Raw genomic sequence first — 27,773 nt, forward strand, 5'->3', positions numbered from 1 at the left:
AGATGTTGTGGCTCACATAGATAATCTCAACGCTGAGAGGCGAAGGCTGAAGAATTTGCCATAAATTTGAGGCCTGCCAGGGCTGCAAAGTGAGACTGTTCCTCAAGCAACAAAAGTAATTCATAAACATCCTCTCTCTCAGGTAAACCTGGATACATGCTTACCTCTAGATTACCCACACCCTGGCAATTTCGCCCTCCAAAGAGGATAATCTTGTGTGAACTTTAGATAATAGCAAAATTTTAGTTTGGTTTTAGGCAACTGTGTTGCTTTTTCCTTTTTAGTTTATGCTTAATTTCATAAGTTCATAATTAAAGAATGAGTTTTGTTCAGACTGCAGTGTTCCTTTTTTCAGTAATTAGGGACCAAGTTCTTTTCATTTGTTTTTTCAAGACTGGGTTTCTCTCTACAGCCCTGGCAGTCCTGGGCCTTGCTTTATTTATAGACCAGGCTGGCCTCAAATTCACCGGAATCCGCCTGCCTGTCTCCTAAGTGCTGAGATTAAAGGTGTGTGCCATCTCACTGCCCAGCTCCAACTTTCTTAAATATAGACCAGGCCTACCTGCTCACAGATGGCACTGTTCACAGTGGGCTGGGACCTCCCACATCAATTACTGATCAAGACAATATCCTTCAGACATGTTCCCAGGCCATTTTGATAGAGGTGATTCCTTAACAGAGATCCCCTCTACCCTGATGTCTCTAGTTTGTGTCAAGTTGACAGAAACTAGCCAGGACAAAATTGGCTGGGAAAATGGAAGAATACATGTACAAAGAAACTGAGTGGCCCTCAGAGGTAAGAGTATGGTTAATCCCAGGTTCTTTTCCTTAGACCTATCCTTTTGAGTTTAATTCTCCAAAACATTTGGATACACACCAATCTTTTTTTTTTTTTTTTTTTTTTTTTTTGGAGACAGGGTTTCTCTGTGTAGCTTTGCGCCTTTCCTGGAACTTGCTTTGGAGACCAGGCTGGTCTTGAACTCACAGAGACCGCCTGGCTCTGCCTCCCGAGTGCTGGGATTAAAGGCGTGCGCCACCACCGCCCGGCTTTTTACTTGTGTTTCTGTGAGCTATTTTCCTTGCAACCTAAGAGGCTGGCAGAAAGTTCCCTAACAGATATCATGCCACACTTGCCTCTTCTCAGCACTGCTCAGGCTGTTTACATGCCCGATAGGTTTCCCTTCCAATAGTCCAAACACTACATTCCACTGAGTACAGACCCAAGAGCCTTTTTTTTTTTTTTTTTTTTGGGGGGGGGGGTTTCAAGACAGGGTTTTTCTGTGTAGCTTTGCGCCTTTCCTGGAACTCACTTGGTAGCCCAGGCTGGCCTCGAACTCACAAAGATCCGCCTGCCTCTGCCTCCCGAGTGCTGGGATTAAAGGCGTGCGCCACCACCGCCCGGCAAGCCTTTTTTTTTTAATTGCCATTTATTTCAGTCCTTGCTTCTGAACTAGCTGAGCATTCCACAGCATCACTGCTAATGTCATCCATGATGTCATGAGGATGCAGGTCATCCACACTGCAGCCCACAGACTGTGCAGTACCCAGAATCTTCTTAATATTTCCAGAAAGTTCTCTGGATAAGGACCAGTGTGCTACATCTGCCCAGCAATGTTGACAATTTCATCAAAAGTGATAGTTCCAATGTGTTTAATGTTTGTCTGCTTCTTTCTGGCTCTTGGTAGCTCCGTGAGGGCTCTGATGATCAAACGGAGGGCACCACCTCATCTGGGCCTGTCTGTCCTGGATGGTCAGCTTCACTGTCTGTACTCTTCAGACATTTCCAGTTACTGGGTGCTTTGGCAATGTCATCCCAACTTTTTTTGGTGACAGACCCAGGGCAGGGGACTGATCTTGGGGGCCAAGGCAGATAGATACAGCACCCACCTCGCCTCAGGTGATCCTCAGGCTTTGATCTCGGGGTCAAACTTGGGTGGCATCCTATTATCCAATAGGGCTATTATTAATCACATGCATAAAAAACTGAACATTAAACCTGAGTAATTTTAAACCACATCACTAATATTTCAAGTGTTTAATAACTACAACGACATCCTTCTGAAAATACTATAGTACAGCATGCTGACCTAAATGACTGACATCTTGTTCAGTGAGGAAATCTGTTACATATAAAGGAGACTATTAAAACTGTCTGATGAACCAGATCCAGGATAACTGAAGAAAGCTGTGTCCGAGCCTATTCTGAAGTGAAAGCTAAAAGGCCCCAGAGTGGATCTATCCCCCCAGATGCATCTGACTAACTCCAGGTCACAACAGAGAGTTTCAGCGTCTACCCTGGAAGCTGCTAATTACATTGACTTTTTACTGCTCTATAGTTCCCAAATTCACTGTGTTATACAGCACACAGCAGTATATCTGTTGAGCCTTAGTTTCTGAATCAATAAAATGGGGGTTAATTATACTTCAAAGAGCTATCGTGAGAGGGAGGGCCTAGCACACTTCCGGCTAGATGCTTTGTTCGTAGATTAGTCACAATGTAGAAGAAAACTGCTTTGATTTGCCAAAGGAAAGAGGCAAGACTAGGAAAGCTCAGTAAGTCAACACCACTTCTTCATCAGTTCAATGGGACTAAAGGTAACTGAAATGTCCAGAGAATTACAACAGCAAGCACTTCTCTCTCTCAGGTAAACCTGGATACATGCTTACCTCTAGATTACCCACACCCTGGCAATTTCGCCCTCCAAAGAGGATAATCTTGTGTGAACTTTAGATAATAGCAAAATTTTAGTTTGGTTTTAGGTAACTGTGTTGCTTTTTCCTTTTTAGTTTATGCTTAATTTCATAAGTTCATAATTAAAGAATGAGTTTTGTAGCCGGGCGTTGGTGGCGCACGCCTTTAATCCCAGCACTCGGGAGGCAGAGGTAGGCGGATCTCTGTGAGTTCGAGGCCAGCCTGGGCTACCAAGTGAGCTCCAGGAAAAGCGCAAAGCTACACAGAGAAACCCTGTCTCGAAAAACCAAAAAAAAAAAAAAAAAGAATGAGTTTTGTTCAGACTGCAGTGTTCCTTTTTTCAGTAATTAGGGACCAAGTTCTTTCCATTTGGACTTGACAATTTACACATTAACTACCAATTTTAAGCAATATGTACTAACTTTTTATATTAGGCATGTCTTTCCCCACAATGCATCATATTTTAATCTTATGCATGGCCAATTATGTATAGATATAAGATAATAAATACAAGATTTTCCCTAAACTTTTACTTGAAGACATTAAGTTGGTCTTAATTCGTATTCACTCCAAACAAGTCCGGTGGGCTTGGGTTTCCTTCATACTCAAATACACTGGGAATATATTTGAATAGAAACTGGTTGTTGGGAGAGGAGATCTTAGCCCATTGTCCAGAAAGGGACATGTATTCATATACACGAAAGCGAGGAGCTATGCAGCTAAGTGGAGCTATGCAGCTAAGTGCACTATCAGAAGGAAGGACTGGGTAGCGGAAACAGTCCAGCTCACTAAATTATTCTCTGATTCCCGTGTCAGAATCACTAACCAGCTTTCATTCTCTATGAATTTGTCTATTCTACATAATTTACATAAAAATAATCATGCAGAGATCGCTTGTGATGCCTAAAACCATGTTTCAAAGTTATTCCATTTTAAAGCATACATAATACTTTTTTCCTTTTTTGTTTTTTAATGTAGCCCAGGCTGGCCTCGAACTCCTGATCCTCCTGCCTCTGCCTCCTTCAGCAAATCCTACTGGCGTGTGCCACCACAACTGGCTACTTTATTCCATTTTATTGGTGAATAATATTTTATTTTTTATTCTACCACCTCATTTACCACTTAATGATCTTTTGGGTTATTTTTACTTTTAGATTTTACAAACACTGACTACTGACATGGGTATACCGTGGTTATGTAGATATATAGTTCAATCCAGATTAGAAATAGATTGATATGTAAGAACAGAATTGCTGGGTCACATGGTAACTCTTACGCTTAGCCTTCTGAGGGGCCTAAACAGAAACTAGCCTTTGAAGATCTGAAGTGGAGCCTTACACGAGCATTTAAAGGACCAACTATTCTGTAGTTGACGCAGGTGTACTGTCTGGTTAAGTCACCAGACCATATTAACTTTAATAATCCTTTCATAGTCTTATTAAATTTAATAAAGTGTTTCTAGAGGTTACCTTCAGAATCGTCAAGTATTTCATAGCTCACTTTTAGAATAGTTTACTATTGGTTAGTACTTTGTTTTACTTTACTGAAATACACAAAACATTTTGGCTCATAGTTAATACCCATCATATCCTTGTATTTTTCTGTCAAATGACGGTCCATACATTCAATGCAGGTCTTATAAAGACACATTTGGGATGTGCATATGAAGTGCTTCATTTTGTTTGTGATGCTCAGGATTGAACTCAAGGCTTTGGGTGTACTATATCCCTTCTAGGACGTCACATTAAAATTCCTTTCTCAGCACTATTATGTAAGGTCTCAATCCTTTCAAATACAATCTAATGATATTCTAATACTTGAGGATATCGTCGGGGCAAAATATATGAAATTCAGAAAATAATAAAAGGAGAAAGAATATATTACAAAGGATAGGTTACTATATATTAAAATGTATAGTTCACGTGAAAATTATCAATGTCCCAAAGGAAAGAACCAAACTCCTCTCTGGAGTTGAGAATCCTCACTCATGTGACCCACTGTCAATCTTGATACTGTATCCTTTCCTAATCTGCACTACTCCTTTACTTTGAATAAAGCTGTCTTGCCAGTTCTGCATATCTGTGTGAACCCTTATTTTCAGTTCCGTGGATAAGAGGTCAAGAAGTTAACAAAAAACCGATCCCAATCCAGACCATAGTAGCAGTTCCTTAGAGCTGTGAGTAGATTGGGAGAAAATGAGGAACTGGGCTACTCTGGGTGACAATAAAATATTTTAATTGATTGTGTTGATAGATACATTAATCTGAGAATCCACTAAAAACTGAATGACATTTGAAATGGTAAAATGTATGATATGTAAATCAGATTTCCATAAAGCTGTTGAAAACAATCTTTTTGGATCTCTCTCTGAGAGAATATTATTTGACTTTATTGATTCCTGATTCTGGCCTCTGTTCAAGACTGAATGTAGAGCACCTATAACTTCATGTGTGACAGACACAGGGAAATAATAAAGCAGGGGTTCAATACACCCTCTGTGCTCATTAACCTTGCATCACCATGTTGTAAGCATTAAAACAACAAAACAAAAGCCACCCAGCTAAAGCCACATGAGCCCAGTTTAGGGACTAACTAGTTTGAACCAAGCAAGGGCCATTCTTGTTTCACAACCTCATTAAGCAGTCACATGACTGGCCATGCTGCTAAGGATGCTGCTACTGCTCACCTTTTGTCCACAACATCACTCAGTCTTTACTGTAAACACTGCAGTCACCTCGGGAGTTCTAACCCCACCTCTCCTTTTCTTTAGTTTTCCATGTCAGGAGTGATCCTGACTTTTTCAAGGAGTAATGCTTGATAGAAAACTGGTTCTGCCACCCTCTTAGTTCAACTCTTCAGTATTTCTGCACCTCTCTAATACAAATAAAAACTCCAGGTCCTTACTAAAAATAGAAAGCTCTCTCACCCTCACTCTGATATTTCCAAACAGATGAGTCCCCTTTAATCCACGCCATGTGTTACATCTTAGGCTCTCACAGGCTTGTAAAGTCCTTCCATTCCTTGCTGAACTTGTCCTCACATTCCAGGCCTCCCAGGACTGGAGAAGCATTCTGACTCACATGCAAATCTGGTTCCTCTCTCCTTACTCTTGTCTATTTCTAATTAAATTCTAACTAAGCCACATGGCAGTGTTCAGATCTGTGGCTTTCTACCTTGAGAAGTAGACATTATTGTCTTCCTTAGAGCCTTGAGCTTGTAAAATCTGAATTGAAGGCTTGAATGAAAACACACGACAATCACTAAAACTGCAATTTGAAAAGTATACACATATATTCTCATTTTACCTAACAACAAATCTAGAGGTAGGTAAATCGGGTATCATTATTCCACTTTTGAGGTTAGCAATTCTTGTTTTCATTCATGACGGCAATATTGCTGGTAACAGTAGACATGGCCCGGAGCTTATCCTGGAGCAGGTCAGCGTTGGCTCCTCTCCTATAACTGGACATAGAGCTCCCATCATGTGCAGATATGCTCAACTAAAAGAGAAGGCTGACTGCTGTCTGGGGAAGAAGCGGGGAAGCAACTCCAAATTATTATTTTTGTATTTTTTAGTACATGGTCTCACTATGTATCCCTAGCTAGCCTAGAGTTTTCTGTGTATGGCTTCAAGTTTCTAGTGATCCTCTTGCTCCAGGCTCTTGAGAGCAAGTGTAAGCTAGTAGGCCTGGAGGGACTCTAAGTCTTCAATCTGGAGTGAGAGCATTGTTGACAGGGTACCTGGCGTGCATACAGCTTCTCCGACTAGCATCCTCGAGTTGTTTTGTTGCTTATGACATGGAACCGACAGTAGCTGTGACTGTTGTGGGTGTTGGATCTGGCAACTGTGGTCCTGCGGTCTGCCCAGAAGGCTCCTAACACAATCGTATTGCTCTCGATCTGGAGGAGCGACTTCAAAACTCTTTAGCAGTACCAGACAGGCGAGGACAGAACCTAAAGCCTTCTGAGGGAAGGAGACGTCTGTCCTTACTTGAGCTGTTTGGATCCTCAGCAACTTCATCACTGTTGAAAAGCAGTGACAACTTGACAAAATGTCTGCCACACAGTTTGAGAGGTGGCTCAGCAAAGAGCACTGACTGCTCTTCCAGGGGTCCTGAGTTCAATTCCCAGCAACCACATGGTGAATCACAACTACCTATTGTGAGATCTGGTGCTCTCTTCTGGCCTATAGGCAGAACACTGTATACATAATAAATAAATCTTTAAAAAAAAATTCAAAGTTTGAGAGGGTAGGATATTGATCAATTACATCTGCATATTTCACTTAATCTATCACTCAAAGCTCAATAATAAATAGTAAAGGGCCTGAACATGTATGTGTTTGGACATAATGATGCTTCCTATATTTATTCCATCTTGTCACTTTTACTAACTTTGAATTTTTTTAAAGGCAGTAGTGGCACATGCCTTTAATCCCAGCACTTGAGAGGCAGAGCCAGGCGGATCTCTGTGAGTTCAAGGCCAGCCTGGTCTACAGAGCAAGATCCAGGCGGGCCCCAAAACTACACAAAGAAACCCTGTCTCAAAACAAAACAAAACAATTTATTTAGTGTTTTTGTTCTGAGGCAGGCTCCCACTCTTCCACCCAGGGTGGTCTCAAACTCACAGTAATCCTACCTCAGTCTCCCAAGTACTGGGGTTACACACATGAGCCGCCATGACTGTATTGTTTTTTCTTAATTCTATTTCCATTTTTTATTTTTATAAGATCCTGGCTTCCCTTAATGATCTTTTGATATTCATTCATTTCAGTGCTTCTGGTTGCTCTGCTCAAGGCCTTCACACCCCTGTTAAAGCTATTAAACAACCGAAATCCTGTACTTCAACTCCTTCATCTGTTAACCCAGTCCCATAGCCATAATAGTAAAACACAAACACACAAAACCATTATTTAACTTATGCTGAAGTGATGGCTGCTGTCATGAATATGACCTCATGTAATACGATTCTTTCAGATCTTTTTCATTCTTTATAGAAAGAACAGTTTTGTCATTGCCGACGTCTTCCTAGCCTTCTAAAGCAGCCATTTCTTTTAGGTGTTTCTGCACACTATCAGTAAGCCACAGAAATCTGTAATAATATCATAGCTAATAACCACCCTCATTTGCCATCCTGTTTTCTAAGTAAGAAAAGCACCCACCATAGGCTGGACGTTTGGTGCATGTCTATAACTCCAGCACATGGAATGGCGGCAGAAAGATTGCAACCCGGAGGTCAGCGTGGGCTGGAGAACAGGTTCCAAGCCAGCCTAGCCTACACAGTAAGGACTTTCTCAAATAAAGACAAAAGCAACTACATTCAGTGCAGAGCAACACAAAAGGATGAAAATGGAGTTGAGCACTCAGGAGCAGGAGAATCTGGCTGATCAGAAGCCCAAGGCTAGCCCCAGTTACTCCCCTAGCTAGGGAGTCTCAGAACAGCCTGGGTGACATCTTGCTTTTGAAAGAACATGTTTTGGGATTAAAATTGTGGCCTACCACGGGCTAGGCAATACTCTGCCATTGAGCCCTACCCTGACCCCTATGAGAAGCCCTATCTCAAACAAACAAAAGTAAATGAAGTAAAACAAGAAGAAACACTGGCAAATGGAAGCCTGCATTTCCTGTCCAGTACTAACTACAAACACCTGACGGCAGGCAGCACACTTAACATCCTTACACCTAAGCTCTCTATCACTGCAACTCAACTCTGTAAATGACAAGTGCACAGGGTTTGAAATCCTCTACAGAATGGCCAACTGTCCTGGTATATCAGTTCTTCGTTAGACTTCTCCTGGTCATAATGTGAAATGCCATCACCACCAGCACTTTTTAGAACTTATGATAAAACCGTTAATCTATGTATTATGCAAATTTTATTATTTGTTGTCTGTCTCCTACCAGTAGACTGTTAACTACTGTATCTATTTTGTCCACTTTAGAAGCCTCTGAAAACCCTGCCACATAGATACACCCAATAAACTTTCATTTGAAGAAACAGACAGAAACACACTAAGTTACAAGGATTACCTATAGAAACATCAACAGGTATTCTTTTATAAAGAGTGCCCAGGGAATGAGGAATCCAGATTCAATAATCACAGCCTGTGAAATACTTCACCCAGACCGGGATTGTGTACACCGAGAATGCTTCATTTTTGATAGCTTCACTATAAACAGAAGCCCTTTATACCCAAACATGTTCTCACACATAACACATATACGGCTGCTTTTCTTTTTCTTTTTTCCAAAGAAAAATATCTGATATATGCTGAAAGCAATAATGATTCAGCCTCATCTTTTCCATAATTTGCGTTTTAAATTTCACTTTATTTCTTATTTATGCTGATGTGTCTGTGCATATTCATGTATGTGGATGCCAAGGGAGGCAAAAGGAGGGTGTCAGATGCCCTGGAGCTGGTTGTGAGCCTCCTGACCTGGGTGCCGAGGATGGAACACTGGTCCTCTGCAAGAGTAGCAAGCACTTTTAGTTGTTGAGCCAAATCTCCACAAGCCCATGCTTTCTATATAATACTAGGTTCCTAAGGTGAATATTCTTTTCAACTGAAGCATGACAATTCCCAAAAGGCTAAGCATAATATTACCACAGAAACTTCGAGCAGATACTAGTATACTCTAGCCATTAGTATATAAATGGATGGTATATATATAAATATAATTTTATATATATATACACAAGGGTAGATCATGCTTCTTTATTTACATAATTGAATCATATAAAGCAACGAGGTTCTCAAAATTCTATAAGAGGAATCATCTTTGAAATGTTTGTGCTAAGTAAAATAAGCCTGCCCAATAAAATAGTGTATGAATATGAGAGATTTATAGGACAAAAACAGATTAGAATTACTGCTTGACAATTACCGAATTTTTGGGTGGTGAGAACATTGTGGAAATAATAGGAATATCTGCACAATACTGAATTAGATACAGTCAAATGTTCACACAGCCAGGTGTAGTGCCATAGCCTCTTACTGAAGCACTTGCAAGGAAAGACACACATCTCTGGGAGCTCTGTGGTAGCCTGGTCTACACAGTGAATAGCCAGGGCATTATAGTGAGACTCTGTCTCCAAAGAAATGGAAAAAAAAATGGCCAAAGTTGGGAGTAGGACTATAGCTCAATGGTAGAGCACTTGCCTAGCACGCCCACAAGCAAAAACAAAAAACAACCAACCAAAAACCATGCTCCTCCAAAAACAAACAAACAAACAAACCCTAGTCCAAATGGCAAGTTTTGTGATATATATTGCAAAATGACATAAAACAAAATTATTGAATTATGTATTGGAGGGTGATTTGCTAGACAGTTAATTCTATCTCAGGAAATTTGTTTCTTAAACTAGTGCTTGAAGCTGTTTTTTTAGTGCTCAGGGATCTCACTCTGGTCCGTTTAATGAAAAGGCTTCCTCTGGAACTCTATTTACCAGGTTTCCCTTGCTGTCCAAGTGTTTTATTTATACAACTCACTCATTTAGCAATTGATCTTGGACCCTTTTGTGAGATGCTTAATGTTTTAAAATTACTGTAACACATTTAATATTTGATTATGCATTGCTTATAACACTGAGCAAATTGCTTAAGTTATCAAATCAATACTCATACTTAATATTTGTTTGGATTTTATTTGCCAGAATACATTTGTAGTGGCTCAGGCTGTCAAAACAGGATCTAATAACCCAACACATGTGAAGCAACATGGAATCCAGTCCTACACTTGAACAAACACATTAAGTGGGAATTTCAATAACAAATGGTAGGGGGAACCATTCCAGAAAAATACATAAGATTCTGATTGCCCTTTTTTCAAAAGGAAAAAAAAAATTGTTTGTAGAGTATCTCGCTGTATCTTAGATTGGCCTTAAACAAACTGTACCCTAGGCTGGCCTCAGCCTCTAAGGCAATCCTTCTAAATGAACCTCAGTGTTGGAATTTTAGGCATAAGCAACCACTTGGCTCTCATTTTCCCTGATTGAATAAAAACCAAGATGCTGTCCAAATAAATACTTTAAAAATGAGTAATACACTGACATATTATTAATGTGTATGCTAACATTTTCTATGCCTAAATAGAAACAGTCAACCCATATAACTCTAATTCTTAGTAGAGTTATTTAAAATATGAAAATTACAGCTATTTTAGATATAATTATTTTAAAGATATTTTGGAGGCCAACCAAATAATTTAAATAGCTTATTTAATGATTACGATGACATTAAAATAAATTATACTTACAAAACTTTAAGTTAGAGTATGACAATAAAGTAGAAGACTTTAAAGATAAGTGTAGGAAGTTTGAATAAACTGTTTCTAGTCCTTTGAAAAAAATCAGCATATTGGGTAGTGGTGGCACACGCCTTTAATCCCAGCACTCAGGAGGCAGAGCCAGGTGGATCTCTGTGAGTTCGAGGCCAGCCTGGGCTACAGAGTGAGATCCAGGACAGGCACCAAAGCTACACAGAGAAACCCTGTCTCAAAAAAAAAAAAAAAAAAAAAAAAAAAAAAAAAAAAAAGAAAGAAAGAAAAAAGAAAAAGAAAAAGAAAGAAAGAAAAAATCAGCATATGATGTTAAGTGCTATAAAGGCATGTACTTATAAAAACAGTCTCCAAAGCAAAGCTGTTTCAACAGCCAGGTACAGTAGCAATCTGTACTGAAATACAGGAGGGGCAGTTCATTTTTACATTAAAAACAAGTACTAGTGCCTTGGAGATTAGTGTTCCAGTCAAGGAAAAGCACTTGCCACACCACCACAGAAGCCAAAAAGGAGGCCAAAGCTGGTCTATACGCTGACAAAACACAAGTTAAAAGCCATTCTTTATCAATTAAAAAGTCCTTACACCCTTAATCTCTGAGACAATTAATAATCTTTCTTGTCCCCACTTTGTCACCATGTAAAATGAGAATAATATTGACCTTGCAGCACTATGGTGAGAATCAACAGCTAAAGCACTCAAGTACAGCTCATGATTAGTCACTGAAATACTATGAAAACTTAACTATCCAAGATCCTTAGTTCTTTGACATAAACAACTTTATTACATTTCAAATAACAACACTCGGGGCTGGAAAGATGACTCAGTGGTTCAGAGTACTGGCTGCTCTTCCATAGGACCTGGGTTCATTTCCCAGCACCCACATGGCAGCTCACAACTGTCTGTGACTCCAGTTCCAGGGGATATGACACCCTCACACAGACATACATGCAGGCAAAACACCAATGCAATGCATAAAATAATTTAAAAGTAATAATAACAATACTTTCCAGATGATTGGATGTTAGTAAGTATGTAAAGAAGACAACACCCAAGTGTAAAGGTTTTCCAGGGAACACCTGTGAGTTTTATGCGAAAACATCTCTTATGCTGGGATAAGTCAAATTCACTCTTCAATATCAATTTAGATTGTTATCGTCTAGGGGAAGCCTTCCTACATCTCTCCTTGTACTTCTATTAGGCACTTAAAATGTACCACATGGAAAAAGTCCTGATTCCTTATCCCTACCCATGGTTCACCTGGAAAACCTCTTCATCTCACAGCTGATGTGATGGCAACATCACCCTTCTAGTCATCTTTTCTCCCTCTCATTGTGAGCATCACCAAGAAATCTTTTCAGTTTTACCTTTCAAAACATCCAGAGTTTAAATTCTACCAAGCCATTCCCTTCTGTTAGATTAAAGAACTCTGTAACAATGTTCCATGACTACAGCCTATTCTCAACACAGTCAATAGAATGACCCTTTAAAACTACAAACTAGATCTATGCAAAAGCCTGAGTTCCACTAAGTCCTAACTAACAGGGGTCTGAAGGGTCTCGTGTGAACAGCCTCTCCTCCTCCTTCTTCCTGAAATGCCCCTTCCTACTCTCCCCTCTTCCTCACTCTTACCTCCAACCACAATGGCCTCCATTTGTTTCCTAAGGTCATAACAGGCATGCCCTGCCAAATGCTTTCGGCCTGGAAAGGTATGCACATAGATTACCTTGATCATTGCTCAATCACCACCTTGGTTAAGTCCTTCCAGAGCCCAGAACAGTGACAAACGTGATCCTGCTCCCTTTCTTTAGTTTTCTCTCTTGCTTAGTAACATTTACAGTCTAACATGCCATATATTTCACAAATTATTCATTATAGTTTATCTCTACCCAAACTATATGTTATACAAAAGTAAATCTTTGGAAGGTTTACTTACTGTTATTTCCCAGATACCTAGAATAGTCCAGTGGTAGGGTACCTAACATTCTCTAAGGCTCTATCATCAGAATGTCAAAATAGTAATAGTGATAGCAATAATAATCTTAAATAAAAACAATATAGTGACTATCACTTTATACAGCATTTAGCACTGTGTATTGAACTGCACTTTATCAGTTATCACACTGTACTATCAGAGCTTGCTAATGTTCTACTTCTTACATTAAAACTGTGATCTTTCTGAGACAAGGGTTTTGTTTGGCTTCCAACTGTTAGTAATTTTACTTCATACCGTGTCTGAAAACTTGGAGGGACTCTAAAATATTTGATAAATAAATCCATCTAAACCAAAGGCACCTTTATAATCAACAAAATATAAAGTGTCTTTTTTTTTTTTTTTTTTAAAGACTCTATAGGACTCTGGAGTTCTGGATTCTGGGTTCTGTTAGTGTTTCTCACCTGAGTCTGACACTGGCAAAAGGACCTTAGTCACAGTATTTAAATTCTCTACACTTATTTCTTCGGCAATGAAAAGGGAAGCAGTGATACCGTGCCTAATGTGATTAGCATGAATATAAAATGATAAATTAGCCCATCGGTTTCTATGTAACAATAAATGACATCTATTACTTATCACTACCAAATGAAAGAGGCACTGTTGTAAATTTTATTTTCATAACTTGACATTAAACATAATATTTAGAACCTTCTGAGATACAACAATAACTTATATTTAAAACTACTGAATCAAATTGAACTTGATAAGCATTTTGAAAAGAAGGTACCTCAATTCTCTCAACACAAGCTAGATTATTTATTTCCCCAGAATACTTTTAAATGTTTGCCTATTTTAGATTCTATAGCCTTCTTCAGAAACTGCATTTAATTTTTAATAATTTTAAAATGTTATCTCTTATATGAACAAAATACTTACAACTGGAGCTTAAATATTAAAGATGATAATATTTAAATAACCTACACTTCCCAGCATATAATATATACACTCTTCTCTATTCTCTAAGTAAGCTCATCCTTACAAAGGTCAGAAGCATGCTAGGGACTCGACTGAATTAACTATCAGCCACCTACTTGTTATTTTAGTCATGTATCCAACAATATTCATAATTCTTGGGTAATGAAGGGTTAAGAAAAACAAGTTGTACTTAAATTAGATGATCATTTCACTGTAAAAAACGTGAATCTCCTGCTTTTCTATATACTAATAACACTAATGCTTCCATCTGGGAAGTTAGTTCTCTATTTTATAAAGCACTTGTAAAATGTGTTTCCTTTATATTTTGTATTGCAATAAATAAACACATTTTACTTAAGCACCTGTGTAGGAAACAAGAAAACAAGGTAAGCAGTTTAAATGACTGTCCCAAGGCCACAGATGGGGTGGCTGCCAGCTCCAGGATTAAAGCTAAGCAGTTCTTTATTCCTTCTTATGCTCTGAGTACTTAACATTCATTTTGCTATCACAGGGCCCTCGTAATTAATGTAAGAAAACAATTCAATAAGAATTAAAACAATACATTATGACAGCATGGAAACAGAAATTTCTTCTAGAAAATAAATTAGAATCTATCCCAGAGTCTGAAAACAATAAGATTTACTGCATGTTATTTCAGGATTTTTGCTGAGAGCACTATGCAAGTGGCGGCTTACTATAACTTATCATGCTAATGGTTTTTTAAAGCTTGTTTCTTAACCAAAATATATACAGTTAGTATATGAGATGGTCGGATTTAAGATACAAAACAGAAATACTTTCGAATTTTAAAAAATCCTCCAAACTTAAAACAGTAGTTTCTACTCAAAATGTAAGTTCAAGTTCAGGAAATACTTCTAAAAGACTCGTCAATGAAAACACAGTGATACACAATAAAGAAAACAGCAAATGCTCTCGTTAGCAGGAGAAAGACATTCAGCACAACACTGGCAGCTTACTGTGGAGGGTTTAATCAGGAAGTAGCCATTATCCTTTCGATTCAGGGCAGAGACAGCACTTCACAACAAGCCCCGATATTTTCAGTTGAAAGGCTTGAAAGAATACTTACTATTGTATCCTAGCTCTGCTGACCCCAAAGGTCACTATATGTCTTTTATCAAGCGCCACAATGAAAACACAATTCAAGTTAGCATTTGCAATGCTCTGTTTGTTGAAACACCTACAATCTACCTAACACAACCTCTCTCTCACCAAACATGGCTGTCTTATTCAGAGATTAGCAATTATTGTAATGAGATACTGTCGGAGAGGGTCAAATAGTACTTCCTGCAGTTTACACATCTTGATTTCCTGGTAAACAAACTGCGAGGCAGGTGGAGGGAGCACTTAGCTCACCGTAACCGGAATGCTCACGTGACGAAACTAAGCCAGGTAAGGGGACGGCTCAGGTAATTGTTCTTTTCTTAATTCTGCTGAGGTCAAACCTTACAATAAAGAGAAGAATCATCTCCTTCCCTTTTGAAGAAGGATTTATTTCTGACTCGCAGGAACTCAACTTACAATAAAGACTGCTCACAGCCTTAAGCAGGTTCCAAACACTGGTTTTTGGCAAACAAATTGTAAAAATAAGGCAAGGCTAACAAGATTTCTTTTTCTAAATTAAAGAAAATAAGTATTCAAGAACCTGCTAAAAAAAAATTGCCTTTAAATTTCAACTGCTTTAAAAAGGTAGCTACAAGGAATTTCTGAGTTAGAATAAAAGATTAACATTTAATTATTTGTCAAAGCATGAGTCTTTTTAATAGAGTAATTAGACTGCTGTATAATATACAGTAATCTTTGAAAAAATGGTATGTATCAAAAAGTTTACATAAGGTAAAATGACTCCCTACATGTTAAGCTCCTTTTTAAAAAACAATAAAATTTAAAATATTCACCTGAGCCCTTAAAAAATATCCAATTGTTATTTTAAAAATTGCATTTCTTTGTTCTTAGTTTTTCCCTCCCAATTTGCTTTTTGCCCTTTTCTCTGAAATTTGTAATATAGCTGGATGGAGATTGATTTAAATTATCACTACAAAATCTAAAATCCTTAGCTTTCTGAAAATGAAAAACAAGTTACTATTTTCACAGTATCTAGGTGATTTTCAAAAATCTATAAAACTTGTATTCATCTTAAAAATCTATTTGTGGGGACTAGAGAGATGGCTCAGTGGTTAAGACCACTGCTGCTCTTCCAGAGGACCTGGGTTCAAGTCCCAACACCCACATCCATCTCTAGTGGGATCTGATGCCATTTTCTGGCTTAAAGGTATACATGCAGATAGAGTACTCAGACATAAAATAAATAAATCTTTAAAAATCTATTTGCTAAAAATATATTACTAATTATATTTGGACTTGTGAATACAACTTTCAATAATTTTAATGCAAAGAGTGATTAAAGACCATTTTACAATATAAGCACATCAAACATTTAAGTCATTTTGATTAAATTAAGCTTATACTAACTCATTTTGCAAAACAAAAGTTTTATGTGCTGAAATAAGAAAAACAGAAAACAACAAAAATCAATACAGAAAACTCAAATCCACCTGAACAGAAAACTCTGGGCCAGATAGACAGACTCTCAGGAGTCCGGTCACAAATACCAACTGTGTTATTCCAAGAGTATTGAATCACATTAACACAGGTGCTGACATCACTAACGCTTTCTTTACCACAATGAAACTGGCAATTTTCAGAAGACTGTAACTAAGCAGTTCAGAGTTCCAGCTAGCCAGGTGGTGGTGGTGGTGGTGGTGGTGATGCACACCTTTAATTCCAAAACTTGGGAGGTGGAGGCAGGTGAATCTCAGTGAGTTTGAGGCCAGCCTGGTCTGGTCAAAGCAAGTTCTAGGACAGCCAGGACAGAACAGTTACACAGAGAAACCCTGTCTGGAAAAACCAACAAATAAATTGATTGATTGATTGAGTGATGTGTGGTCAAATTCAGTAACACAAATACCCTATTTTCACCTAGCATGCAAACATGGTCCTTATTCCATCAGAGAAAACTGTAAATGGAATTCCGACCATATGTGCAGTTTTTGGCTATGAACAGTTAAGTTTTAAATTATAAAATTATTATTTCAACTATTTCAAAGGTCCATGACTAGGTTAGGTCCCACGATAGCTCGCATTTGGAAAATGGTACAGAAAACTGTGAAGAGGAACAGAAAGTAAGTGTGATACTTTGGTCATTCAAAGTGGCTCCTGCAGCAGAAGTCAGTGAGCTTTACTAGTAAGAGTGTATAGTCCTGGGCTAAGAGATGGCTCCGTGGGGGGCAAATGTGCTTGTTGCCAACACAGAGGACCTGAATATGACCCCCAGAACCAACATGGTAGAAGAAGAGAACTAATTCCCACAAGCTGTGCTCTGACCGCACACACACACACACACACACACACACACACACACACACACACACACACACGAATGAACGTAATTCTGAAGAGCGCTTACAGTTCAGACAAAAGGGGCAGTTGCTATACATGGCACTCTGTGACTCAGATGACAAAGGGCGCTTTCCCCTCTCAGGGGTATCTCCTCCCTCCCATCTTGTCCTTCAGACACCTGTATAGGGCACACTTAACACAGCTAACTGTAATTGTGGGGTCATGAGGACCAAGGGCCTCAGAAAGACCCCCACCCCCGGCAAGTCTGACAGCACTGAAGAGATTGAACACACGTGTGGAAGGGCCAGTAGGATGGCCCAGGAACAGAAGGCAGGCAGGCTTGGCCTCCCAGAGCCTCAGTTTGATCCCAGGATGGCCTCAGTTTGATCCCAGGAACTCAGAGAGAACAACAACAGATTCCTCAAGTTTGTCCTCTCACCGTCACTAGTGCGCCACCGCAGTGGCTGGTCAATGCCCGCAAACACACACCCACATCACACTCACGCACACTCACAATCACACATAGTAGTAAATAAAATTGTTCTGTAATAAACACCACTTATCTCCCATTTTATACCAAAAGAACGTAAAGTGGCTTACAACTAATAGGAAAGAGTGTCTTTTAAATGTAAGTTTATATAAATAAAATAACATTCACCTGTGAAGGCACACTTCAGGCCTAACACTCAGGAAGCTACCGAGGATCATGAGCTGGAGACCCACCTGGCTCATACAGACACTGTCTCAAGAAATTGTGAAAAGTAAGAAAAGCACATACGAGGTAAAGCAGAATACAGAAATGCTGTCACTAGGTTCATACACATCATGACACGAGGCTTATAGCTGAGTTTAGCCAGCAAGGGAAGCAATTAGATAATTGCCAAAATCCTCACTCTCATACATAAGATACCAATTCACAAACCCAAAGCTTTACCTAGTTCCCATGATGAAGACAAATTTCTTCTGTATTTTTAATAAAAGTTTTCTCGGCATATTTACAGGACTCAGAACAATGAATTTCCTGTGCCATCTTCTTTTATCATTTCCTCAACAAAAGCCATAGTCATAGAACAATAAAAGATGACTTAACTAATAAGTGATGTAGTCAAGAATTCTAATCTGTCTAATCTGAATCCTCAGGTATCTTTGTTAAATTCCGTTTCATATTCCCAACTCAGTCTCTTCTAAATGTAGTCTCCCCTGAAGACTGAGTCCATCAGGCATTCAGGGAAAGGTGTGGTTTCAGAAGGGAGGAAGAAGATGTGAAGGTGTACACCCAGGTCTTCACAGAGAAGGCTTTCATTTGTGGCCTCTCATGTCTGCCTGGGAGTGAATCAATGATGAATCCTAGTCCTATTCAGTCTGGCACTCCTAACTCAGGGAGACAACTCCATCTCCATATTGAGCCTCACCCCTTAACATTCGTGTTTTCACATGTAGAGCTTACTTTTGATGTTATTAGTCCAGGGAAAACAACAAAACAAAGAATAAGGAAATGCCTTCTGCCCCACTACATCATCAAAAAAGAAAACCCCCAGACATTACTCCCTAATGGTGTCAACTGCTGTGTACTTGGACTGAATGCAACTGAAATGTATCAACGCCACACTCCCATTCCATGTGAAGTAAAGAGATAATAGCAAATCAAACAGTCACAGTGGGGTGGGTCTCTTCCATTTTGTAAAGATGCAAACTTTATGTCCTATGACTTCCCAGATCATTCTTGTGCTTCCCACAGCTTCTCTCCATTCATTATCAGTTCAGGGTTAATCAAACCTAGGGTGACCCTCTCTTGGAGTCTGGTTCTTTTGGCCCACAACCTTTCCTTCACTAACCCTAGAACAGCTTGTTAATTGTTCATTACCTTGCTCACAATGAATAAAACACCCTTAGTACAAATTAACTCAATATGATGCATTAATAACCCGTTGTACATATTATAACAGATCCTGTTTCGTCAATGTAGCCAAGACATTGCTAGGATTGCATTAAGTGAACCAAAAGGTCAGTTATTACCACATATATCTTTGCATGTGATAAAACTAACTTGTACTTACACAAACCAAGATTCTCATGTGGGGACAATTTTTGAGAATCTTTCCAAAAACCAACAGACTTTGTCAAGCACTGTCAAGCTGCAAAATGACTCTAATGCCCACTGTATCCACTTTAGTTTGACCCATGCCTGTATTCACTGGCTGAAAGCATTCCGAGTGTCTGCACTGCTGTCCAGTAGTCACCGCTAACGTAAAAACACTGAAATTGGGGGCTGGGGATTTAGCTCAGTGGTAGAGCAAGGCCCTGGGTTCGGTCCTCAGCTCCAGGGGGGGGAAAACAACACTGAAATAGTTTATTTCAGAATCTATTTTATGAAAACACAGGCTGCAGTAATCTCTAGACACAATTTCTGCTGTTGCAAAAGGTTGCAGCTTTCAGATCTTGCTTACCAAATTTTGTTGCAATAAAAAAATCATCCTCAGTATTTAAAAAGGTTAGAAAACATATGCTTATGTAGCTAATAAAAATCAATTAAATTTGTTATTCACTTAAAAATCATAATTAACATGTTTACAAATACTAACCATCTTATAATTGTTTACACCAGAGAACAAAAATAGAAAACTTCCATAATACAAATTTAAAGGCCTTTTAAAAACAAATTTAGCAACAAAAGAATAGAATTCAATTTTCCTTGTTTTCCTTAACAAAATGGTAAAAGTAAACCAAAGATAGATGTCCATTCCAGTAACTGTAACAGAGAAGATACACGCAAGGCCTGTGAGTACAAGATCATTTTGCTGCAGAGGAACAGCCATTGCATAACAATGAGGCCTGCTAATGAAAGCAACCATCAACCTGAAATACATATGTATTAAACCGGGACCTCAGGGTCATTTTCTTTTTGCATCATTTGTTCCTTCTCTGGCCTTTTTCCCCCTGACCTCTTCAGGATTTTTGTCCTTTAGACTGAAGAACTTACTGGGAAGGGAAAACCGAGACTCTGATATTATACAGCGCTGCTTTTTATTCCCCACATTTATTTTTAATGCAAATTCTAACTGCACTGCTCCATCAGCACTATTAATGTACCTTTAAAAAGAAAATCAATGGCTGCGACCAGAAGAAACAAAGAAGGGCAATGTCTAAAGACAAGTGCTAGACCTGGTCTGAAAAGACCAACATTTGACATAAGTTCCATATGCACAACTTCAGAGCAATGTGAATGATGCATAAGAATGAAAAAATAGTAAGTCAATTCTAAATCACTTCATAAATCCTCTAGAACTTTCCACTACTGACAATTTATTAAATGCAACAATATAGGGCTGTATATTAACTATCAAAATGAAAAATCAGTCTAATGTTTTTAAATAAAAAACACATTTCTCCCAAAAAATGTTTTACTTTGGGGTCTACATATGTTGATTGCTAATTCCCATGTCAAAAATTAAGTAATTCTGAAGACTTTACTCAAAGATTTGTGATTTTGTTGAGTAGAACAGGAGACTATTTGGTATTATTAATCTTGCAATATCAACACCCCAGTCAATAGACACCCTTTGAAGTCCAGAACCATCATCCATCCTGCCCACTCAGATGTACTAGTCCCCATTCACCTTCAGTGCAGGCAAGGCTGGCAGGGGGCCTCTGTTGTAGGATTTCCACTAACCCACGCCTTTCAGAGGGGAAAGGTAAGTGCTTACAGCCACAAACGACCCGAGTTAAACGGAAAATTGTTTCTTATTCTCACTTTAGTGACACATTAATGTCTAAATTAGAATAATATCCAAAAATAATGAAAAACAATTATGAATTCTAGTTCTACCAGAAAAATAAATGAAATACTTAGAACGGCTTGTTAAGCTCAACTTTCTGGATTGTCTCACAGCTGCTGAGGCCACTATAAAATCTGGGGGCTGCAGGGTCACTCAGCAGTGAAGCACTTATGTAGCATACTTGAAGTCTTCAGTTAGTCTATAGTGTTCACGAAAAATTGATGATGATGATAATGATGATGATGACGATAACCTTGAAGGATGGCTTTGAATAGATGATGTTAACACCTCTGAGCAGTAACTAACCCATAATCAATATATTTACTGAAATACATAAATTTCCATTAATATAGCAAAATATCAATTAAACTGTACAAAATTAAACAAAACACGTATCTATAGCAATGTGAAAGCATTACTTTTATATGGTGCAAAAGGAGCAGCCCTAAGTGTGGCCATTCAGGAGTTCATCAGGCTCTTAGCTAATCAAACAGAGGCCACAAACTAAAAGCCCTTGAAAGGATTTTTACAAAATGCAAAATCTCAGACTCAGCCCACACTTAACGACCAGAATATTCTGTGCATTAAAGATTAAGAAACTAATCTATGGGTTGTCAGTGGTGGCATACACCCTTAATCCCAGCACGTGGGAGGCAGACACAGGTGGATCTCTGAGTTCAAGACCAGTCTGTGTACAGAGCAAGTTCTAAGACAACGACAGCTACACAGAGAAACTATCTCAAAAAAAATCTAAAAGGAAAGGAAAGGAAGGGAGGGAGGGAGAGAGAGAGGGAGGGAGGGAGGGAGGGAGGGAGGAAGGGAGGGAGGGAGGAAGGAAGGAAAAGAAAAAGAAAACAGTATACAAAAGTACATTAATGTACTCAACAACCTACACACCAATTCCAGTCATTTGGATGGAACCCCAACAGCTCCTTATGGGTCCATACTAAAACACAGAACACTCATCAAATAAACCGTTTGTGGTACCCTTATCTACTGACTACCTCCTGCTTAATTATTTAAAGTCTCATTCATATGGATTTCTCTTTGGAAATTTGCAGTCATGCGAGGAGTGAGAGAAGGACTAAAAACCCTTCAGTAATAGATTGGAAAATGTTAAGCAGCTAAAAGGAACAATTTTAAATGGTTTCAGCAGGAGAGTCCTTTTTGTAAATAAAATGCCATGAAGACCAGTACAGAAAAGGGGAAAAAAAAAATCAAGGCGCCTCAAGAGTACAAGTGTAGTTTTGAGGCTGTGGTTTGCTTTTAGAATAAGGAATGGCTAAAGGATCTAAAGATGAGGACCAGCCAAATGGCCAGTAGGTAAAGGTGCTGCCGCCAAACCATCTGTTCGATCCCAGCACCCACACAGAGGAAGGAGAGGGCCAACTCATCCTCTGATCTCTACACACAGGCCATGGCATATGCACACCCACACACATGCACATATAAAAATACAGACCTAATGGTTTTAAGTAGGACAAATTGGAACAGGAATTTCTTTTTTCTTTTTAAGTTTTCAAGACAGGGTTTCTCTGTGTAACAGCCCTGGCTGTCCTAGAACTCACTCTGTAGACCAGGCTGGCCCTGGAGCTCACAGAGATCTGCCTGCTGAAATTAAAGGTGTGCACCACCATCACTAGGCCAGGAATAAATTTCTGAGAAGGATATTGTGATAGTTTGTCTACTAAGTTAGTTTAAGCAAGAATAGGATTCTGTAATTAAGTCTTAAGAAAAAAACAAAAAGATGAATATCGAAGCTACAAAAATAAAGAATGCATTTTTAATATTCTGACTGATCACAGTAGAAAAAAGACATCTGCAGATGTGTATATATAATATACAAAATGTATATTATATAATATACAGATTTTATATATAATATGTACATAAACATATATTACAGGAGTAAAACCTCTCATCCAGTACTAAGCAAAGACGATTCTGCTTATCTTCCAATATCAGACAAGACTAGGCAAGTTCAGTCATATGGTCATAGAAACCTACACATTAAAATCTGTTAGACTTTATTACAAGTTCTAGACAGGTACTGGGAAAGGAAGAACTAAGCAAATGCCAGCAGGCCTTTGACATGGGTGGTGTAAACTAGTAAAATAAACACAGAAAGCTATCAGACAACAGAAAGCTAGTAGACATGCTCTAAAGTAAAAACATCATGAAACCTCTAACATGGTAATTCCATGGATAGATATCTATGTAAGGAAAGTTCTCAAATAGTAAACATAAAGAATCATACTAAGAAATGAAATTGTAGGCTGAAGGTAGAGTGAAAAGGCTGGAAATATTGTGAAATAAATAAATTAAAAGTTAAGACATGTTTCTATTATGAAATAGCACACAGCAGTTAAAAAGAATGAGATTGATATTTTTCTATGCCAACTCAACCTGAGCAATGCCAGCGAAGGAATAACCCTCATGCTTCTGTTTATCACATTACTTAGGACAGGCAAGTCTACAGTTGACAATAAAGAAAAAATACTCAAGAGGAAAACAGTGGATATGTGTTAGGTATATTAGTGAAGAAAACCTCTGGGGGAGGTCGAAAGCTACACAAATCATAAAGTATGGATAAAGTCTTGTCTTGAATGAGGACGTGGAACACTTTGGTTCTCAAAGGTGAACAGAAAGAAGAGTGAGCTGACCCAATCTGGCAGCGCAGGCCTGGAACAATAGCTACTCTAAGGCTGGGACAGGAAGGTTCCAAGTTCAAGGGCTTCCTGGACAAAGAGTGATAGCAAGGCCAGACTACGCAATTTAGTAAGACTCTTACAAAATAAAAGTTTAAAGAAGGCTGGAAGTTAGCTCAGTGGCAGGTAGACTGCTTGCCTAGCATGTGTAAGGCCCTGGGTTCGATTCATAGTACAGCAATTCTTTTTTTTTTTTTTTTTTTTTTTTACAGAACATTTTTTATTTTTCACTAAGACTTTCCCAGAGGACATAACTAAGTTTGTCACCATCCCTACCCCCACAAAGGGTTAGTGCACTCACTGCTGTAAGGCAGATACAAACAGTTTCCAGGACTGTAACCAACCTTAACTGGCAAAGACCACTTTCTCTCTGAATTATCATAAAAATGTTTAAGTAAAAAAAGAAAGGAAAGGAGCAAAGGGGCAATGGTGGTTTCAGAATGAAAAGATCATTCACTATCATGTCATACATTCAATCTTGGCTCTAGTAACAAAATGGAAACAGGATTACTATCATACAAAATGTTCACTACAGCACACTGTATGCACCTGTTCCAAGCCCACCCTCAGCCCCCAATGCTTCCAACTCAACTACTTCCCAGCCTGTTGGGCCTGTCGACGAAGGAGCACGTAGATCTTCTCTTTGATGCAGTCTTTGTTATAAGGCTGGTACGTCTGTGTATCAGCTCGGTAAACAAGACAGCTGAGATCTGCCAGATCATGGATAAAGTCAAACAACTGACTGATATCGTATGTGACGGAGGGGCTGTTGGGATTCATTCTCTTCAGATGTTGTTCATACATTTTACAAGCACCTTCCATGCACTCATTCACAGACTCATAGTCAGCTTAAGTCCTGCCTTCCGGTCTCTTGGTAGGCTGTACCAACAAAATGGTGTGAGACATGGCGCCAAACGCTTTGCTGCAGCCGCCGCTAACACCACAGCAGCCACCCATATTCTTAAAAGCATTTTCTTTTTAAATAACCACGTTTGTAGGAAATGACAAGATGATACAATCAAGTCCCACATATCAGTCACTGTTTCCTTAGTAACTACATCTTATACATGCTGCCTGCACTTCAAAACCAAGAAGCCACCTACAAATGTTGATCTCAGGCAACTGTCCTTTCTGTTCGTCCTGTAACCAGCACTACCAGGAAGGCCTCTCATTGTGCTCTTAAGTCACATCCGAGCCCTTCCCCTCTGACATCTCTAACCCCCAAGAACACAATCTTTTTCTGGCTTATATACTGCTATTGTATTTGCCTTTGAGAATGGACTCATACAATTGTCTTTCATGGCTCATTTCCTTTAGTCAAATATACCTGACATGGATCCAAGTTGTGGGATGCATCATGCTAGGTATATAATTTGTGTGTGTGTGTGTGTGTGTGTGTGTGTGTGTGTGTGTGTGTGAGAGAGAGAGAGAGAGAGAGAGAGAGAGAGAGAGAGAGAGAGAGAGAGAGAGAGGCAGGCAGACAGACAGAGACAAACTGCCAAATCTGTTTTTCAGAATAATTATATCATTTTACTTTCCCACCAGTAATGTATTTGGAACCCAGTTTCTCAACATTCTTGTCAGGATGTGGTATTTTCACTACAACAAAACAGTTTTTGATTTGTATATGTGGTATACATGTGCAGTGTATAAGCATAAAGAGGCCAGATGAGGGAGGATGTTTGGTGTCCTCCTCTATCACTGTTTTATTCCTTTGAGACAGGTCTTACATTGACCAGGGGCTTGGCTGGGGGGCGGCAAGTCCCAGGTATCCCCTCGTCTTCCACATTCTCTAATACCAGGGTTACAGGCTGCGTATGACCACACATGGCTTTAAACATGAACTGATTTAAACTCAAGTCCCAACAACAGCCCAGCAAATGCTCTTACTCACTGAGCCATTTCCACAACCTCGAACTTTGATTTCATCTGCTCTCTTTAGTGAGGAATGAAATGTCATTTTGGGTTTTCCTGGTGCCCTGTGAAATTAATCATTTCTTCATAGGCTCAAAAAGTATCTACATGGTCAAACTGTTTTTGTCTTTTGTCCACTTTTAATTGGACAGTAAACAGTCTCAATATTAATTTGTGTACTTTTCTATACCCTAGATATTCTCAGATACGTAGCTTTGAAGTTTTTCCTCATAGTATCCTTTTATCATCTTTAAAAACTATATACCTATTTTCGAACACCCCGAGTCCATGTGGTACTGTACTTACCTGCACACTGGAAGCATCATGGGTTGGGGGCAGGGAGGCCTGGAGTGTAACAAAGAAAACAAACTCATCTTTCCTCAGCAGCCACTGACTGTCAGCAGCCCCTCAACTACGGGTGGGGAGTTGGGGGCCCCTCCCCACTCCGTGTCCGACCTATTATTATATTGATAGGATCTTCCAAAAAGTATCTTTAACTTTGATGATACCCAATTGCCTGTTTCCCTTTAGAGATAACATTTTTTGCATATCACATGAGAATTCATTCCCAAGTTTGAGCTCATGATTTTCCAGTTTTCTTTTTAAAACTTTACAGCTATACATCTTAATCTATAATCCATCAGTTTATGAGCAGAGAGAGAGAACTTGAGGTCTTTCCATCAGAATACCTTCCACTATTTAGCTAATCTCAACTCTGATCATATCTGCTCATGTGATCAGACATTTAACACAATTATAAAGTGCAGTGCAGGGAGGGAGGAAACGCAGATTTGAATTTTTATTTCCTCATACTCAGTGTTCTGATGAAATTCATGCATAAGTACCTGGGTTTACCCAGGAAGACCTTGAAAGCTCTTGTAGATGACATCAACTCTCAAACTCTGAAAAATAAAAAATAGCCTGGGTGATTGTGTACACTTTTAATTCCACGTACTCAAAGGCAGAGGCAGATGGGTCTCTGAGTTTAAGCCAGCCTGGTCTACATAGAGAGTTCCAAGACAGCCAGAGCTACAGAGTGAGACTCTGGCTTAAAAAACAAAAACAAAAACAAACAAACAAAAAAAAAACCAACAAAGACGGGATGAGGATAAAAAAAATTAGGCTCCCTGCAGAAGGGTCTGTCACATAGCTCTGAATAAGGAGAGGGGGTACTGCATACACAGCACCTGCTTTAGTACAATTAAATGGTTTTAAACGTAGGGAGCAGTTAAGTACAAAAGGCTGAGGTATACCTTCAGATAAATGGAACAGTTTATGAATGATTTCATGAGACTTGTGAGTGACTGCAAGTGAGTGCAGGATTTGAGTAGGTGAATGACCTAGTTAGAGTGATGGTATCAATGAAATCATCACTAAGACAAGGATGAACAGGGCACAGCAAGAGGCACCAGTTACTCAGCTTATTGCTACAGGCTGAATGAGACATCGTGCAAACCTACATGAATACTTAGGCATCCGGCTGAGTGTGGGTGCTCACACCTAGAACCCAGTACTTGAGAGATTAAGGCAGAAGGATTTCCATAAATTTGAGGCCAGTCTGGGCCTGTTGCAACACACACACACACACACACACACACACACACACACACACACACACACACACACACACACACGAGGGTATTCAGCAGAGGTTTCAAGAAACATGTATTTGAGAAATATTTAGAAAGGAAAGGAAGAAAGGGTGAAAAAGACTTGTGTCTCAATGAAAGCACAGGCCGGAGGATTGCCAAGGGGAAGCAGAGACACTGTGCAGCAGCAACTTTACCCCGGTGGTTAGCCTCTAGTACTGTCTGGTAGGCATTTACAACAGCATGGAGATGGATGCAGTTTCCTAAGATATTCTTTGAATGTCAAATATGCTGTAGATTCATAAACACATGAGTACTTTAAAAGATGCCCAGGAACAACTTCAATAAAACAAACCCTGTTTAACAATTTCTTCTTTCATTTCCCCTCCCTCCACTACTCTTCTCTCCCTTCCTAGTTCCCTCCCTCTATCTCTTCTTTGAGACAGCATCTTAGCCTCCAACTCACAATCTTCCTGTCTAAGCCTTCCAAACT

General features: G+C 39.2%; 1 protein-coding gene and 2 pseudogenes across 50 annotated transcripts in view; all 3 read right to left on the minus strand.

The window, feature by feature from the left end:
• Positions 1-27,773, minus strand: part of Baz2b (bromodomain adjacent to zinc finger domain 2B) — a 325,808-nt gene that overhangs the window by 124,918 nt on the left and 173,117 nt on the right. Inside the window, exon 1 of one of the 50 annotated variants that reach the window (XM_076568543.1) lies at positions 12,333-12,370. The exons of 48 other annotated variants lie outside the window; for them this stretch is intronic. The gene's annotated coding sequence lies outside the window, so the exon portion shown is untranslated. Of the gene's footprint in view, positions 1-12,332; positions 12,371-27,773 lie in introns of those variants that run through there. One more of the 50 variants, XM_076568522.1, reaches the window with a different exon arrangement.
• On the minus strand, positions 1,318-2,826 carry LOC102916736 (large ribosomal subunit protein uL11 pseudogene; annotated as a pseudogene).
• On the minus strand, positions 24,230-26,751 carry LOC143272872 (enhancer of rudimentary homolog pseudogene; annotated as a pseudogene).

The sequence above is a fragment of the Peromyscus maniculatus genome, chromosome 4, assembly GCF_049852395.1.
Source record: "Peromyscus maniculatus bairdii isolate BWxNUB_F1_BW_parent chromosome 4, HU_Pman_BW_mat_3.1, whole genome shotgun sequence".
Taxonomy (NCBI): domain Eukaryota; kingdom Metazoa; phylum Chordata; class Mammalia; order Rodentia; family Cricetidae; genus Peromyscus; species Peromyscus maniculatus.